An 18,592-nucleotide genomic window follows, 5' to 3' on the forward strand; every position below is an offset into this window, starting at 1 on the left:
TCAGGCGTTTTCAAAAATCTCTGTCCTCTGGTCACCAGCAGGTCCTTTGCTCCTTCTGGCCGGCGCGCTGCGCTCAGAGGCGGGCTCCCAGTCGGCACACGGTCTTGGCCGACCTTTCCCCGCGAGCTCCCGGGTCGTCTGCCTCTTGCTTCGCCATTCAGGCGGCCCCTCGGGCCGACGGTGCGGTCACCCAGACGGCGTTACCGAACGAGCCTTGGCCGGGGGGTTGCGGCGACGGGGCGGCAGCTCGCGGCCGCGAGAGGCGGGCTGCGCCGAGGAGGGCGCACCCGGCAGGGCGCACCACGCGCGGCTCGCGGGGCTCGGCGCAGGGCGCCTTCAACACCATGGACAGGTCGCGCGATGGCTGCGCCCCGCCAGCCAAGCAGCCAGCCCCCGGGGCGTCATGCCGCCCTCCCCAGTGCCGTCTTCTTCCTGGAGTGTCCACCCGGCCACCTTCAGACCCGCCTCTCCCGCGGCGCCTCCGCCTCACTTCATCTGGCTCCCGGGTAGCCCCGGGAACGTGCTGCCCGGGAGCTGCTGGTACCCAGAGAAACAACTGCCCCGGCCCTTCAACACAATCCGCCCCCTTTCTCCTTACACCTGAGCCCCGGCACTCTAGCACCCCGTCTGCGCTGCCCAGCTGGGGTCAGCCGCTCTCAGATTGCAGCATTTTCTTCGCAGCCCACCCAGGAGCTGAGGTGCCGGCTCGCTCGGCAGCGTGCAGAGAATCTCATCCTAGCCTCGGCGCTCCACGATCAGGCTCCCGGCGAGGTGGTCGCCGAGGTGAATGGGGCGAGGGTGGGGGAGGGAGGCCGGGTCGCTCAGCTTCCCCTCCCGGCCTCCTCCTCTAGCCGCGGCGGCTCCGGGGCCTTGCGGTCTCGGCCGGTGCCGGGGAGCGAGAGCCCAGGCTGCGCCCGGGAGGCTCGGGAAATCGCATCGCCCGGTTGCGGGCGCTGTAGGAAGCCGCGGCTGTGCTCGCTCGGGCGCCGGGCGCTGCAGCCTTGGCTAAAACCCACAGACGAGAACACGGAGCGCGCAGCCAAAAGCTAGTGATGTCATCCGTGCAACGTGAGCCTCATCGCTTATTTTTCTAGCATTCTTAAAGATAAAGTGCACCATTTCCCAGGCAAAATGTCTAAGCCTTATTCTTTGACCAGGCAAGTCAATGGTGTCTAGAGAGGTCTGTGCCCAACCACATCCATATTTATGCACATATACATATATGTGGTATGTAGCATGTTTACACGCATTAGTATTAAATTAGGGATGTTGCCTCCATCTCCTGTTTATCTCTTTTCAGTAGTGGAAAATTCCCTTAAATCGAAGAAAAGCCTGCTTATTGCGGAGTCGGCATTCAGAGGGGCTGAGGAAGTTCCCTGCATCCCCGGTTTCGGTCGCTGATGTCCTGGATTGTATTTGATCTTTGTTTTCCCCAGAAAACCACAAGCGCTATCCTATTAGCTACAGGCGTTTCCACCCGGGGCTGAACGCGTGTCCGCGGAGTTGTCACCGCCAGCCCCGGTCCAGCCCCACGCCAGCGCCAGACACCCCGACACACACCCACCTCCACTTGCCTCCACCTCCCTCCTCAGCGGGAAAAGAAAAAAAATTGACTGATCCTTTCCAGAGAAGAGGAACAGAATTTTCATGGTGGGGGGGAGGTGCTTAATAGACATTTTGAAAACGCCCAGGGGCTCGCGCTTTGAGGAGGGGAAGTGGGGTTATATGAAACCTCGGTGCGGGCTTTGTTCTTATCCGGGTGGGGGCTGGATTGGGGCTCTGCAAGGGCTCTGAGAGGTGTCGCGGGTAGACCCAGACCTTGAGCGAGTGGGCCCCGAGCGAGCCCAGCTTCATCTCCCCACACACACCGCCCGGCTCACGTGAGACGGCGCCGCAGGGCTGGGAGCCTCCCTCCCAGGTCGAAACCTTAGGTTCTTCACTCCTCATTTTCACCCTCATTCCAAAGCCGAGGGCCTGCACTGCCGGGTAAAGAGCTGCCCTGGAGAGAAAGAGAGGGTCCGGCACCCTGCTTTGAACAACTGGGCCTGCGATCCAAAATAAGCGCACCTCCACCATGTTCTTTTTGTCTTTTTTCCTCCTTCCTGCATTTTGAAAATCGCGAACGAGGCGTTTCAGTGCCATCTAGTGGGGGAGGGGCGTGCCTCGCTTTTCGTCCCTGATGCTGCAATGGGACTCGCTGAACGGACAGCAGAGCCCGAGTTTGTCCGCTCGGTTCTTGGGTGCCCGGCTGGTCGCGGGCTGCAGGCATGTCCCCTCTGCCAGATCCCGGCGCCGGGAGCTAAGGCAGAGCTAAGAGACTTTGGCCACAATGTCTTCTCCTTCTTTCTACCCTCCTCGTGCCCGCTCTCCCTCCCTCAACCCTGAAAAAAACAGAAACAAGTGCAGACGCTTCGTACACAGGCAGGCAATGTCTTAAATTTCTGGAGCTATTTTCTTCGGTAAAGCCCAGAGCACTTTTAGGTTAGCAGTAGGCCTGCCTTTGACAATAGGAAGGAGGCAGAAAGGCGAAATGACATCTACAAGGTCACTCGGGAAGCTAGGGCACAGCCACCAGTAGAGCCTCAGTCTCCTGGTACCCAACTCTCCTGCTCCTGAGAACCAGCTGAAAGAGGTGCCCCTGAGACCTCTGGAAGCCCAGGAAGCTGCTATTCGCAATAACTGTACTTGTTCATTTTGTCTGTATCCTTCCTGTCTCTGCCATTATTCCACTCCTTTCTTGCTTTTGCTTTTCAACTTTTTCTCCTGGCCTGTGCCTTAGGCCTGCTTCCAATGATGTGCCTTGCCCCTCCCTCATGGTCCTCCTAAGCAGTCCTGCGGGGGGAAGGGACCCAAATGCACAATGTCATCATCTTTTCTGAACATCATTAAAATTGTATTTCGAAATGTTTGTCCTCCATTCCCAAAACCCTATGAAAGACACTGATTAGAGGCCTTCTTTAAAGTGCAGTGTTCTTGGATAGCCCTAAACCATTTGGAGATGATCCTGGTCTTTGAGGTTAAAAAGATGGTGGATTCTTCCTCTAGACTATATGACTACAGGATTTTCTTTTCTCAATTGAGTGATCTACATTTCTTCCCTCTGTCTTCTTCCGATTCCTCATCAGTTACGGCTTCACAGTCTCTGTATTTCCAACCTAATCCTTCCCATTCACACCTACACTGGTCTAAGATCACAGAAGCTCAAAATTGGAAGGAACTTTAGAGTTACCCACACAATAACGCATGAATCTCTTCAAGAACATTTCCCAAAAAAGTGACTGACCGGCTTCTGCTAGCACACTTGCAGTGATGGAAAAATCACTGTCTTGGGGGACTTCCCTGGTGGTCCAGTGGTAAAGAATCCACCTTACAATGCAGGGCATGCGGTTTCGATGTCTGGTCGGGGAACTAAGATCCCACATGCTGTGGGGCAACTAAGCCCGTGCGCCACAACTGCTGAGCTCACACGCCTCAGCTAGAGAGCCCACGTGCCGCAGACTACAGAGCCCACACACCCTGGAGCCTACGTGCCACAACTAGAGAGAGAAAACCCACACACCACAGCTAGAGAGAAGACCGCGCCGCAACAAAAGATCCCACATGGGCTTCCCTGGTGGCACAGTGGTTGAGAGTCCGCCTGCCGATGCAGGGGACACGGGTTCGTGCCCCAGTCCGGGAAGATCCCACATGCCCTGGAGCGGCTAGGCCCGTGAGCCATGGCCGCTGAGCCTGCGCGTCCGGAGCCTGTGCTCTGCAACGGGAGAGGCCACGACAGTAAGAGGCCCGCGTACCACAAAAAAAAAAAAAAAAGATCCCACATGCCGCAACTAAGACCCAACACCGCCAAAAATAAATAGATTTTAAAGATTTATAAATAAATCTTTAAAAAAAGAAAAAGAAAAATCACTGTCTTGGACAGCACTACTGCATGGTGCATGTGGTTACACAGGTCTTCCTTATCCTGAGTCTTATCCTAGGTCCCTGGAATCCTACCCATTGGCCTTTGAGAAGCCCACAGATACTTGATCCCTCGTCCATATAATGGTCTTTCTCATATTTGACATCAGCCATCATGTTCTCTCTAAGCCTTCTTCCCTCCAAGCTAAATATTCTTTCTTCATTTCCTCCTTGTGCTTGCTCCTACTGGGTTTCTAATACCTCCTGATTGTTAGTGCTTCTTGCATCAAATAGTGCTCCTGGATCTAACAGTCATGGCGTGCGTGACCCATGTAGAACCAATGATCCTCACCTCCTCTTCTAGGAGACTACAAGTCATCCCTTTGGAATGCTATCCTAGGATCTTGCCCCGAAATGACATGAAGATCATTTGCAATTTGTGAAGTCTACATTTTTGAAATTTGGAATTCTATTTGCACACACACACACACAAGCATGCACACACATCTATTTTTAAGTTCACATTCTCCAGGCTTTCTCCAAGGTCAACATCAGAGATTCAGAGATATCATTAAAAGTTCTCTCAGTTTCCTGGGGTACAGCTCACACAGAGCAGATAGATGCTCTCCTATAATTTTTTCTCCCACTGTGAACTATCTTCAGTTATCATAGTTGTTCTACCCTACACCCCACCTTCAGTCTGAAAACCACTCTCCTTGACATTGCCAATTGGAAGCAAAATAAAGGTTGATGAGGTGTGCTTTCTCTTAGCCGTCCATCAATATTACATCATTGCCCAGAGAACAGGCCCTCTGTATATTCTTATTTCTATTTTCCTAATTAACTTTGCACAACTTGGACATTATTTGGAACCCAAAAGTTATCTTCTGCTTTAGCCCTCCTGACAAAGTCCCCCAAGTCTGTGACACGCTAGTACTTATGCTTGAATAGGCACACTTCTTTCCTTACGAAGACCTTCTTCCTAAATCTCTCCTCATCAGAGTCATACTGGTGTGCTTACCTACCTTCCTCCTTTTTTCCCTTATTAGGGTCATTATGGCAAAAGGCTATTTTCCTCTCACCCCTGGGTTTCTATGTCCTCTCCTTGCTTTTATTTTCTTCTTCCTCCACCACAGCATCATATTAATCTTCTTAAGTTCTACAGTCATTTACTCAAAATTCTGCAGTGATTTCGTTTTGCCTGTACAGTAAAGTTCAAACTCCGTAACCCACATAAAGCCCCACAAAGGCTTCAGCCAGTTTTCTAAAGCTGACCATCACATTCCCTTAGACACACCCTCTGTTCTAGGCAGGCAGCCCTCTAAACATATTTTGTTTTTTTTGTTGTTGTTGTTGTTGTTTTTTGCGGTACGCGGGCCTCTCACTGTTGTGGCCTCTCCCGCTGCGGAGCACAGGCTCCGGACGCGCAGGCTCAGCGGCCACGGCTCACGGGCCCAGCCGCTCCGCGGCATGTGGGATCCTCCCGGACCGGGGCACGAACCCGCGTCCCCTGCGTCGGCAGGCGGACTCTCAACCACTGTGCCACCAGGGAAGCCCCTCTAAACATATTTTGAAAAGCCCCACATTGGCATCACTCCTCTTGCCCATAAATATTTAACTGCTCTGCTTTTTAAAGTTCTTACAATTACAGGTGCCTCATATCAATAGGTCAAATAAATATCATTTGATCATCTCACTAGAAGCTGAAAAGACAACCAATTAAACCCAACAAACATTCTTGATATTTAAAAGCTCTTCCTATACTAGGAATCGTTTAAAATGAATAAGATCATCCCCTGCATAAAGAAGTATTTCAAACTAGTAGAAATAAAACAAATAACACAACAGGAAACCGGGCAAAGGTTATAAAAAGACAATTTACAGACGAAGAAATCCAAATGGGAAATTAACATATGAGAAAAAAACTCACTAGTAATCAGGGAATACAATTTTTTTTTAAACACTGCTTTTTACCCATCAGATGGGAAAAAATTACATGTCTGTTAATGTCAAGTGTTGGCCAGGGCATAAGGAAACGTGCTCCCATGCAAGGCTGATAGGAGAGTAAACTGACACTGCCACACTGGAGGACAATTTGGAGTAGCTGTTAAGATGAAAAATACAGGTTTGTTATGACCCAGCAGATGTGCTTCTAGGTGTTTAGCCTGCAGAGCACTTGTACAACAGGCAAAGAGTATATTCATTATACTACCTATATTAGTTTCCTAGCGTTTCTATGGCAACGTATCACAGACTATGTGTCTTAAAACATCAGAAATGTATCGTCACACAGTCCTAGAGGCTAGAAGTCCAAAATCAAGTTGTTAGCGGGACCATGCTCCCTCTGGAACCTGTAGGGGACAATCCTTCCTGGCCTCTTCTGACCTCCAGAGTCTGCTGGCAATTCTTGACATTTCCCAGTTTATAGATGTTTCACTCCTGTCTTTGCTTGTGTCAGCACATGAACATCTTCTCTCACATCATCCTTTCCTCTGTCTCCAAATTTCTCTCTTCTTATAAGGACACTAGTCTCATTGGATTAAGAGCCTAGCCTACGCCAGCATAACCTCATCTTAACGAATTACATCTACAATGACACTATTTCTAAATAAGGCCATATTTTGAGGGCGTGAGGATAAGGACTTCAACCTACCTTTTGGGGGGGGGACACTATTTAACCCATGACTTTACCTTTCATGTAAAAAAGAAAGGGACATAAGAAAATATTCATGTGTCTGCTTATCTGTGCAAAATTAAAGGATGATGGAAGAACCAAGAAGCCAAGCAGGCAACAGGAAGTTGATAGCAAAAAGCCGCTACCACCCCTCAGCTGAAGGCAGGCTCACCCCTAACAAAGAGCTCAGGGCAAGCATACAAATGGAGGCCCACATACCATATGTCTAAATGTTTAAAAGGCAAAAGTCAAATGAAAAATTGTTAACTAAAAATTTTCTATCGTTCTACCTGACAAATACCTTTATGATGACAGAAATTTCAAATATGTGTAAAGTTATGGTTTTTGTATGAAAAAAAGTTGGCAAAATATCAAAGACAACCAAATTAATTATGATTGCTCATGCACTGATGGGCCAACAACGTGAAAGTGAGTAAAATAAAGACTTCATAATTAACTTGTAATATGTGTATCATAAGACTTAATCTTCTTGACTTTTATTTCAGAAAAATCATTCTATTGTTATAACCAGGATTTTCACATAACATTATATTCCATGAATGATAATGCCAAATGTTTTTGACAACTGTTTTTGATTCATTGTAGTTTCTAGATAGTTTTTTTAAAAATTAATTTCAATTTGGAGAAACTTTACTGAGGCAATAACACTTCTATTGGAAGTGTCAATAAAATTCTTAAAGCAATACTTACGTTTGGAATTTTACATGTTACATTCAAGCACTGTAACAATCACATATGACAAATTAATGCAAAAAATACTATTACTTTCACCATATAAATCATTATCACATACAGCATGATTTTTACTATCTCTTAAAGTAACATCTATATCCACACAATATTTACTAAGTTCTTCTTTCAAATATTTAAATGTCAGAATGAAGAAAACCAAAAATCGCAGCACATTGCTTAATTTATTCAAATCTCTCTACAAGACCACAACTTGATCAATAATGGTTGGAAAATAGTTACTACAGACATTACTTTGGGATTAATTGTATGTGAATCTTCTTTAAAGTCATAAAAACATTTGCATTTCCTTGTTCTAATTTCCTTATATTTTATTGGAATATCACTTTTGGTTCTACATAGCTCATTTCTACTTAGAAAACCATTTTCTTTACAATTTTAAAATATTTCTAATCCCTTTAAGTGAGAAATTGCCCAATTTAGATACGCTTTTTCATATTAAAAATAGCAAGCAACAGTTTATATCAAAAACTTTTGGATAGCACAAATCCAAAGTTAATCTCATTTTCCACCAAAGACCACATTTTGCTCTGTATTTAAAGATCTTCTTCTGTTGTTTCATTTAGCTATCCTAGTGTATCTTATATCCTTTCTCAATTAAATTTAATGGCTTTAACAACATTTAATTGACATTTCCATTATGTGTCTTAAGTGGTTATAAAGTCAAATTTAAATGTATTTCATCTATGGATAGATTCAAGACATATCATAAATACTCTTTGAGTTTCCCCAAAGAACTTCATGACTATTGGCTCAGTTGAGGCCACATGTCTAGAAACAAATTCAAACTATGCTCCACACAAGTTATAAAGAATATTTCTGGATTAGGGGCCAAAATTCAGATTAGGTCTAGAGAAATACACTTGTAGTTTAAGAATAATATGAATTGCAAGAGCATAATATTGTAAAAAGTTCCTCAGTTACCGTGTGCTACTGTTCAAAATACCACGCTAATTCACGTGTAATTCCAGAGCCATGAACTGGAACACAAAGGGAAGCAAGAGAACGGATGCTCATCACTCCTGGGAAATGATACTTCCTTATTCAAAAATCTACTGTGGGCCTGCTATCTGGGAGGAAGGCTTTGACAAGTTAATCATTTCATCTTTTCTCTTAACAAAGTGCCTCCACCCTCAGATCCTCTCCGCGCTCCAAAGCAGTATCTATCGCCAAACATCAGCAGCAACTCAACCCGCACAACTTAAAGGCATTCAGATGCAGTTGTCTTTTGTTTTGAGGACACAGGGCAAGAGGTAGAGAAAAGCATCTCCTTGGGGCCTGTTCTGTGTTAACCAGAAAAACAGATGTTTTGGGTTGCAAGCCATGCTATGCCAGTACTGATGCCAGATCCCAAGACATACAGGCAACCATGAGGTCTTCAACGGTAATTTTGTGTGTGTTTGTGATATGTGGGCCCTCTAGAGCAAGGGGTCTAGGGCAAGGGCGCTCTTGCTAGGGACTGAGGGCAGCCTAGCTGGAGGAACAAAAAGAGGTCCTGTGCCCAGGACCAGATTCACCCAACAGATGCTGGAACCATGGAAACACTTGACTGGCCAGAGCTGGAACCATGAATTGAAGCAGCTGCGGCTGGAGTTGTTACCTGCAGCAGAGACTAGGAGACAGATACTCTGGATGCTCCCTTTCTTTTGTTCATTCATCTCTTACCAGGACCTCCTATCGGCTGAACTCAGATGGGCACCAGCTGACATGGGAGCCTCAGGATATGTAGCCTACAAATGTCAGCCCCCTGCAGTAGAACTGGACAAGGAAAATCAAGGAACAAATCTGAGGGCAAACAGGCCAGGATGGACTGGCCCAGAGTGGATATTTCCATAAAATCAGGACCAAGACAAGTATGCTCTCTCTACCACCACTAATGAAAACTCAAAAGAAAAAAACCAAAAAATTATTAACACCAATAAGGGAGTTCAATAAGATGGCCTGATATGAGAAACATACACAGGAATCAATACATTCTAATATAATAGCAACTAATTGTTAGAACAACTACTGGAAAAGTATCCTATGCACAGTAACAACAACAAACAAAAAACACCCTATAATATACTTAAGTGTAACAGTTACAAAGAAAGTGAAGGCTTTATATGAAGAAAACCACAAAATTTTATCGATAGACATAAATGACCTGAAAAGATGTAGAAACCTACCATGTTCCTGAATGAAACAACTCAATACTGTTAAAATGCCAATGCTTTACAAAATCATTCATATATTTACCACAGTTCCAATCATAATTTCAATAGGTTTTATTGAAACCTAGGTATTTATTGGAAAATAATTCTAAAGTGCATCTGTAAAAATCTACTAGTGAGAATAGCTATTTTTCTGTGATAATTTCTCTCTCATAAGTATGTATGTATGTATGTATTTATTTTTGGCTGCACTAGATGTTCGTTGCTGCACGTGGGCTTTCTATAGTTGCGGCGAGCGGCGGGGGGTTGCCTATTTTTCATCGCGGTGTGCGGGCTTCTCATTGCGATGGCTTCTATTGTTGCGGAGCGCAGGCTCAGTAGTTGTGGCTTGCAGGCTCTAGAGCACAGGCTCAGCAGTTGTGGCACACGGGCTTAGTTGCTCCGCGGCATGTGGGATCTTCCCAGACCAGGGCTCGAACCCGTGTCCCCTGCGTTGGCAGGTGGATTCTTAACCACTGCGCCACCAGGGAAGTCCATCTCATAAGTATTTTTAAAAGCCACAATATTTTAAACTGTGTGATATCTGCTTCTCAGACTCTGTAATTCTTCCCCAGAAGCCCCAGGATTTTTTTTATAAATAAAAAGAATAAGAAACCTGATCTAATCATTCACCAAAAATCATGGCACACGTGATTTGTATGAAATTAGCCCTCTTGGGGACAACAATTCCACAGGATATGGAAATGTGATGAGTAGACACACGTTTCCCAGGCAGCCTTTGACCGGTACAGGTGCCCTGCAATGCCACCTGGCCAATGCAATACCCTGAGGTTTTCCAGGCATCGACCTCCTGGACTGAGGAGTCATGACAGCATCCTGTTCTACTCCCTGACCCGACATCTCATGAGTCCAGATCCTGTGAGTCCTTGACCACCATTTCATCTGCTATGGACTGAATGTTTATATCATCAGAAAATTCACGTGTTGAAGTTCTGACTCCCAGTGTGAGAGTATTTGGAGATAAGGCCTTGGGAGGTCATAAGGTTGTGGCCCCCATGATGGGATCAGACACCAAATAGCTTGCTTCCTCTCTCTCTCTGCCATGTGAGGACACAGAGAGAAGGCAGCCAACTGCAAGCCAGGAAGAGAGCCCTCACCTGAACGCAACTGTGCTGGCACTCTGATGTTAGACATCTAGCCTCCAGAATGGTGACAAAAATTAAATTTCTGTTGTTTAGCCTTCCAGTTGGATGGTATTTTGTTCTGGCAGCCCCAACAGACGAAGACACCATAGTCCCCATAGCAACTCAAAGGGAAACTGTTTGCACTACAATGCAGAGTGTCTTCATCACATCAGGCCTGATCAAGTAAAGTGATCCACATGTTGCAGCACAGAGTATTAGCAGTTCTGCGGTAAGGTACGCCCCAATTTCCCTTATGAGATATTGCTATTTCCTGGGATTTTCTGTACATTACCAGCAGTTACAGTTAATTCTCTCTCTCTCTCTCCTCTTTTCTTTCTTCTCTCTTCTCACCTTCATAGCTGTGGTTGCTGACCTCATTCATTTGTTCTACACTTGCCATGTGAAAACACATGTGGTTCTTAAAGAAACATCGATGAAAAACAATGAAAGATCCCTGACCTCATAGAGCGTATATTCTAGTTGTGGGAGGCGAGTAATAACAAACTAGTAAATAAACAAATCATCTAGTATTTTAGAAGATGATAAATGTTTTAGAAAAAACATAAAGCAGGGTATAAGACTGTTATAGACTGTGTACACCAAAAATTCGTTACGTTGAAACCCTAACCCTCAATGTGACTGTATTTAGAGATAGGTTCTTCAGGAAGTAACCAGGTTTAAATAAGGCCATAAGAATGGGGCCCTAATCCAAAAGGACTGGAAAAAAAGGAAGTCCTCTCTCACTCTCTCTATCTCTTTCCCTTTTGAGTACATATGAGGACATAGAGAGAAGATAGCTATTTACAAGCCAGGAAGAGAGCCCTCACCAGGAACCTGAGTGACCAGCACTTTGATCTGAGGCTTCCTGGACTCCAGAACCATGAGACCACGCAGTCTGTAGTACATTGTTATGGCAATCTGAGAAGACTAATAGAATGCCAGAGAATTTCAGTGGCTAAAGACATTATTAATTTTTTAACATCTTTATTGGAGTATAATTGCTTTACAGTGGTGTGTTAGTTTCTGCTTTACAACAAAGTGAATCGGTTATACATATACATATGTTCCCATATCTCTTCCCCTCACGTCTCCCTCCCTCCCACCCTCCCTATCCCGCCCCTCTAGGTGGTCACAAACCACCTAGCTGATCTCCCTGTGCTATGTGGCTGCTTCCCACTAGCTATCCAACCTACGTTTGGTAGTGTATATATGTCCTTGCCACTCTCTCACTTCATCCCAGCTTACCCTTCCCCCTCCCCATATCCTCAAGTCCACGCTCTAGTAGGTCTGTGTTTTATTCCCGTCCTACCCCTAGTCTCTTCATGACATTTTTTTTTCTTAGATTCCATATATATGTGTTAGCATACGGTATTTGTTTTTCTCCTTCTGACTTACTTCAGTCTGTATGACAGACTCCAGGTCCATCCACCTCACTACAAATAACTCAATTTCATTTATTTTTTTGGCTGAGTAATATTCCATTGTATATATGTGCCACATCTTCTTTATCCATTCATCTGTCGATGGACACTTAGGTTGCTTCCATGTCCTGGCTATTGTAAATAGAGCTGCAATGGACATTGTGATGCATGACACTTTTTGAATTATGGTTTTCTCAGGGTATATGTCCAGTAGTAGGATTGCTGGGTCATATGGTAGTTCTAATTTAGTTTTTTAAGGAACCTCCATAGTGTTCTCCTGGAGGAGTATTTTTAAATGTAGAAAAACACTCCAGAGATACTGGTAAGTGCAAAAAGTAGGATATAAAACCGTGGATTTTCCAAATTTCATAAAGAAAAATAAATGACAAGGACATACACCAAAATGTTAGCATTATTTTCTCTTTAAAGGTTTTTGTATTTTCTAGGTTTTATATAATGAGCATGTATTACTTAATTGCCTAAAACAGCCATATTAAGACAATAAAGGTACTCAAATTCAAACTTTTATATGTATGATTAATTGCCCATGCAGATAGGCTTCCCCAGGTTCCAAAATGAACAAATTCATTCAAAAGTACAAAATCAATCAAAGAGTCACTGACATCCAAAATTAAAAGTATTCTCCTTAGAGACAATTCTGCTTCTAAGTGATCTGAACTGTGTATTTTCACCTTACTCTTTTTGAAAGTGATTCTTTTCAGGAAAAAAATTTGAGTCGTGGTTTTTCCAGGGTTCTCTGCTCATTGCAAGCCAAAAGCCATCTCCTCCCTCAACTGGATCCTTCTGTATCAGTGTGAAAAGCACATGCCATAGAGAAGCACAGGTGTGGTACAGGACTTGAAATGATTTTGCCAAGGTTAGAAGGCAGGCTACCGAGTGACCTGATGGCAGTGGTGCTCTAACCCAAGCCAAGTGAGACCACTCAGAGCTAAAATCACAGGAACACAATCAACGAGCAAGTTGATGGCACCCAAAACATCCACTAAATGAGGGAGGACAAACAGCCAGAGAGGAAGCAGGAACTGTGGTCCAAAAGCAAGATTCTAGACCAGGACAAGGATAGTCCTGCAAGGAAAACCAGAACCTCTGCAATTAACTCAGATAACTGGAAGGGAGGGCAGGTCAGAAGGACAGTTAGGAGCATCCAGCCCATTTGGTGGCTGCCTAGTTTGTCCCAAACATTGAACAGAGGACTTTTCATTTAATCATCAGAATTCTATAAACCTGGGGGCTTCCCTGGTGGCGCCGTGGTTGAGAGTCCGCCTGCCGATGCAGGAGACACGGGTTCGTGCCCTGGTCCGGGAAGATCCCACATGCCGTGGAGCAACTAAGCCCGTGAGCCATGGCCGCTAGGCCTGCGCGTCCGGAGCCTGTGCTCCGCAACGGGAGAGGCCACAACAGTGAGAGGCCCGCATACCGTAAAAAAAAAAAAAAAAAAAAAAAAAAAAGAATTCTATAAACCTGAATTATGTACTTTTATCAGATGAAGGGAGCCCCTCAGAGTGACTTGCCCAAGTCCATCCAGCTGGCAAATAACGGATGTTAATAACACGACACCACTTCACGGGTAATCCAAGTACTTTATAACGGGGTGTTTCCAATCCCTCACAACATCACTGTCATTCATTTCACTATGCATAAGCTACAATCACCAAATACCTTGTTTCTATTATTATTTTGAGCAAACTATTATGTTAGATTAAGAATGAGAAAAATAAAACATTTATATTACCATTATTTATTCCTTCTCTAATGCTCTTCCTTTCTTTATGAGGCCTGAGTTTCTGACCTGTATCATTTTTCTTTCTGTCTAAGAACTTCTTTGGCTGGGGAAGGGGGGGCGGGTTGCAGAGGGAGGGTTCCTGAAGAACTTCTTTTAAGAAGAAGGTGGGTGGGTCTACTGGCAACACATTCTCAACTACCGCTAACCAACCAATCACTAACTGGGCAAATTATTTAACTTGTCTCTTTCCGTAGCTTCTACAAATATGAAATTATCATCAAGCATTTTTCCTGTTCTGAATTTCCAGAATTCTAAGCACAATTTTATACATTAAGTCAAATAGCTTACTCACTAGGGTAAATATTAATGGGAAACATAGAAAAGGCTTTGTTTAAAGTGAAAAATCATTTTTATACAAATAATCACTCCTTCAAATAGTCATTTCATAAATATTGCTTCTCAAATACCAGCTTCTCTTAAAGTGAAACTCATTTAAATGACCCTGCTTTTCCTGTATCAGTAAGTACAGAAAATCTACAATGTAAAGGTCAGTAAACTGTGGACTTTACAGAAAGGTTTAAAAAAATTTTTTTTTAGCTAAAAAAAGGAGGTGGTACTTTTCTAATATTTTCACTTCGCTTTAGTGGCTAGCAAATATATTTGGACCCAGAATATACTCTGGAGCATGGATGTTGGATATGAAGGCTTTTAAAGGAAAAGTCGGACTTGATGAAATGGAAGGGAAAGGAAAACATTGCAGTAGGACAAATTAACACAGTGAGGCAATATAGTTAATCCTTGACATTGCAGATTTAGCATTCGAGGTTTAGTCTCCTCTTTAATGATCCTAAAGTCTGCATCCTGTAGTAATAGATAATTTTGCTAAAACATTAATTTTCAGAATCCTATGCCCCAAGCAGCTGGTGCATGATCCCAGCACCCAAATTCCACTGCAGCTTCTTCAGTCCTTGATTTGTCATTATGGACATGTGCACTCTCATATATGCATTTAGGAAGGAATTATATGGTACAATGGCAATTCATAATTAGGGATCCATGAAGGTCTCTAGGAGATCTCAAAGAACATGAAGCTTTACTCTATTTTTAAAAAGAAAAAGAAATAGATAATAGATGGATAGATAGATAGATTTTTTTAAGATGAATTTTTTAAAACAGTGGTACAAGCTCCCATGAATAATACAAAGCTCCACAGTCTGTTTTGCAATGTCAGGTAACTGTCCTGTTGCAAGTGACAGAAACTCAACTCACACTGGCATCAGCAAAGGGTTTTGGTTTGTTACTGAAAAGTCTCAGGATGATTTTCAGGCATGATTTTCAGTGAGCCTGCAGCCCAAATGATGTTATCAGGATGACAGAGTTTCCTTCCCTCTTGGCTCTGCTCTCACTGTTGGCTTCATTCTCACTCTCTACTCGGCAGTTCTCTGGGCTCCCATCCTCTCTGGTGTATTCCAGCAGAGAAGACAGTGCCTTTTTCTAATACCTCCCCTATGAGTCCTGGATTCACACTGATTGGATCAAGTTGGGTCACTGTCCACTCCTGATGAGTCAGACGTTGGTCGTATGTTCCACGTGTGGGGCCAGAAAGGAGACTCACCCAATCCAAAATCCACAGGGCTGAGTCACGGGGAAAGGTTCACCAGAGGAAATTCAGGATGTTCTGACCCAGAGGAAGAGCAAATGTGTCATGGGTGACCAAAACAGTCACTGTTGCCTATGGATGTTTAAGATAAAACTGAAGTAACCTGTGGCTGCTACGGTGAGAGTTGGATCCTAAACCACTGTAGTTTCAGTATCAGACTCTCCCGTTTGGAAAGCAAGGGAAAGTCCAGGGCTCTGGCGAACGTGAGCGTTCCAGGAACTGTGGCAAAATGTAGCTGCCCCGTGGTTTCCCCAAGAAAATGTCCTAACACCCCTTTAGTATCTGTTGCCTCTCTGTGCTCAGAAATTTAACTATTAGTGTAATTGTCAGAGAAATCCTGCTGATGGTCAAGCATTCTGTGTGTGTTGGCGACCATGTTTTTTCACTAAGCCAGCCTTTAGTGAAGTCAACCCTTGAACAATACAAGTTGTTCGTACATACACAGATTCTTTTCAGTAAATGAGTACTACAGGACCACACAATACAAGGTTAGTTGAACCTGAGCATAGGGAACTGGGGATTCGGAGGGCTGACCATAAAGTTATGCATGGATCTTCCACTGTGAGGAGGGTCACACCCCTAACCTCTGCATTGTTCAAGGGTCAACTCTGCTTCCAAATGTACTTGTTAATGTGTTTATTTTTGTATTACTAGCAAAGACCCAGGAGTGCCTACATTTATTACATGTACATTTTTGTATAAAAGCAACTTGGGATAAAGAGTCAAATAAATTTTAGGGGGGAAAACTTATTTTATGTTATTAGAATTTGGGGACTACCATTGGGCTATGCAGAAAACTGACACTATGTTTTAAACTCCCCAGCCTCAACCAGGAGAAAGTCCACTTGTATCTCAAAAGGATGAGTGACTCAGAGTGTGAAGAACCACTGGCTTAAGCCCATGACCTGCGGAGCACCATCCTGCCCATCTCACTGGGAAGGTGACTGGGCATGAGAGTGACATGCAAGGGCTGTGGAGACAGATTCAGAGTTAATACAGCTCTACTCTGTGACCTTAAGCAAGTTATGCAGTCTCTCTGTGCCTCATTTCTCTCATCTGTAACATAAGGATAAAATAGCTCCTACCTCAAAGGATTGTGGTAAGAATTAAAGGAGGTAATTCATGTTGAGTATTTAAACCAGTAACCAATGTGTAGTAAGTATTAAATAATTATTAATATTATAATTGTGTATATTGGTTTTCATGTTTCTCTTCTCTGAGTTTAAAAACTCTATTTGTAAAAATATAACTTATCCACAGTTCATCCAGTCTCCATGTCAATCACCCATCATATATATTTACATAATGAGAACTTATGCACATGGAATTTGGGATTAAAAATTTAAAAATAAAAAATATTTTATTTAATAGACATATATATAGCACTGACTGTGTGTTGAGGCTGTTATTAAATACTTCACTATATCAAACCATTTAATCCTCATAATAATTTTATGAGGTAGGTTCTACTATTATCCTAACTTTATAAATGATGGACCTGAGGCACAGAGAAGTTAAGTAACTTGCCTAAGGCCACACAGCTAGTAAAGTTTAGAATTAGGATTTGAACCCTGACAGTCTGATTCCAGAGTCCAGGTCCTTAACCACTTTACCATTTACTTTTCATCTTTGCTATTCAGTTGACAGAGAAGGAAGTGTTGAAAGAGAGAAAAATAATTATCAACTTCTCACATTTATTAAGCACCTACTGTGCTTGGAGCTTTCACACCTACTTATTTCACTACTTTAATCACCATTAGTACTTTTAAGAATAACCATAAAAAGATTTTTATAGACTGCTTAAATACCAGAATTTATTTCATTTAATCCTCTAACAGCCCTATGAAACAGACGTTATTATTATTGCCATTTTACAGATGAAGAAAGTAAAGGTATAAAAGGTGAAGTAACTTGCCCAAAGTCATGTGGGTAATAAGTAGTAAAGCTGGGCTTCAAACGTAGGCTGTCTGGCTCTAAAACCCTTGTGTTTAACCACAACACAAATACTCTCCTATCTCCTTAACCGTGTGGGGTAGGTACTATGATGCTACCATTAGTAAGTCACATGAATACTTATTCAGAATCCACTCAGAGGATACTGACCACTGGCACTATTATCTATCACTCTGAAGATGGGAAAATGAAGCCACAGAGACTAAATAGATAGGAGGCTGCCACAATGAAGGGTCAGTCTAGTCACTGGGAAAGCTAACTGCAGGCGAATTTGTGAAGCAAATGAGTATTTCCTTTTAGGTTTCTAAACTCTCTTTCAAACTCTTTTCTCTCTAGTAACTCTGATTCCCCATGGTGCTATTGGAAAATAATATATTCTCTCCAAATTATTATGACTCAATTAAGAACTCAAAATAGGTTAGAGAGGATATGATGAAATATAAATGTGGAGTTCTAAGAATGCTAATGCTGTCAAGTAGACAGTTCAAAGGCAAGATGTTTCAGTTAAATAAGAATTTCTAACATTCTGATGTATAGCTGAGGACAAGAACTCCTGCCATCCAGGGAAGAATAGTGGAGAAAACTAGAAACTTTGCGAGAACTTTTGGATTCAGAAATTAAGAAATATGGAAAACATTCTAAGAGCAGACAACTCAGAGATTCTGATATAATGATAACAAATGTCCAAGTAGAGTTTAATTTCTGTTGACCAAGTCCAGAGATACATACCAAGGTTTAGGTAACTCCTAGGAAGGCAGGTTCAACCTTAAACTGAGACGAATGAGTAATGGCAAACACCATGTGGTTCACACATTATATTTATTAATTCTCATGATGGCCTTGCTAAATAGCCATTATCAACCTGTTTTACTGATGAGGAAAATAGCTAAAAGAGTATCCAGATCTCTTAAGTACGGGACATAGGACTCAGACCTAGTTCTAGCTGATTCTGAAAGTTTTTTTAAACCATGCTGCCCCCTGGAGCAGAAAAAGAGCATGCCTCTCCGAGGATCGCGAAATCCACCCCAGTGGTGGGATACAAAGGGGAACTACCAAAAGCTAGAGTGAGAAGGAGTGGGTCAATGCAGCAGACAATGAGCCAAGCTAACATAAGAGTGTGTGCCTAGGGCTTCCC

The sequence above is a fragment of the Kogia breviceps genome, chromosome 9, assembly GCF_026419965.1.
Source record: "Kogia breviceps isolate mKogBre1 chromosome 9, mKogBre1 haplotype 1, whole genome shotgun sequence".
NCBI classification, from domain to species: domain Eukaryota; kingdom Metazoa; phylum Chordata; class Mammalia; order Artiodactyla; family Physeteridae; genus Kogia; species Kogia breviceps.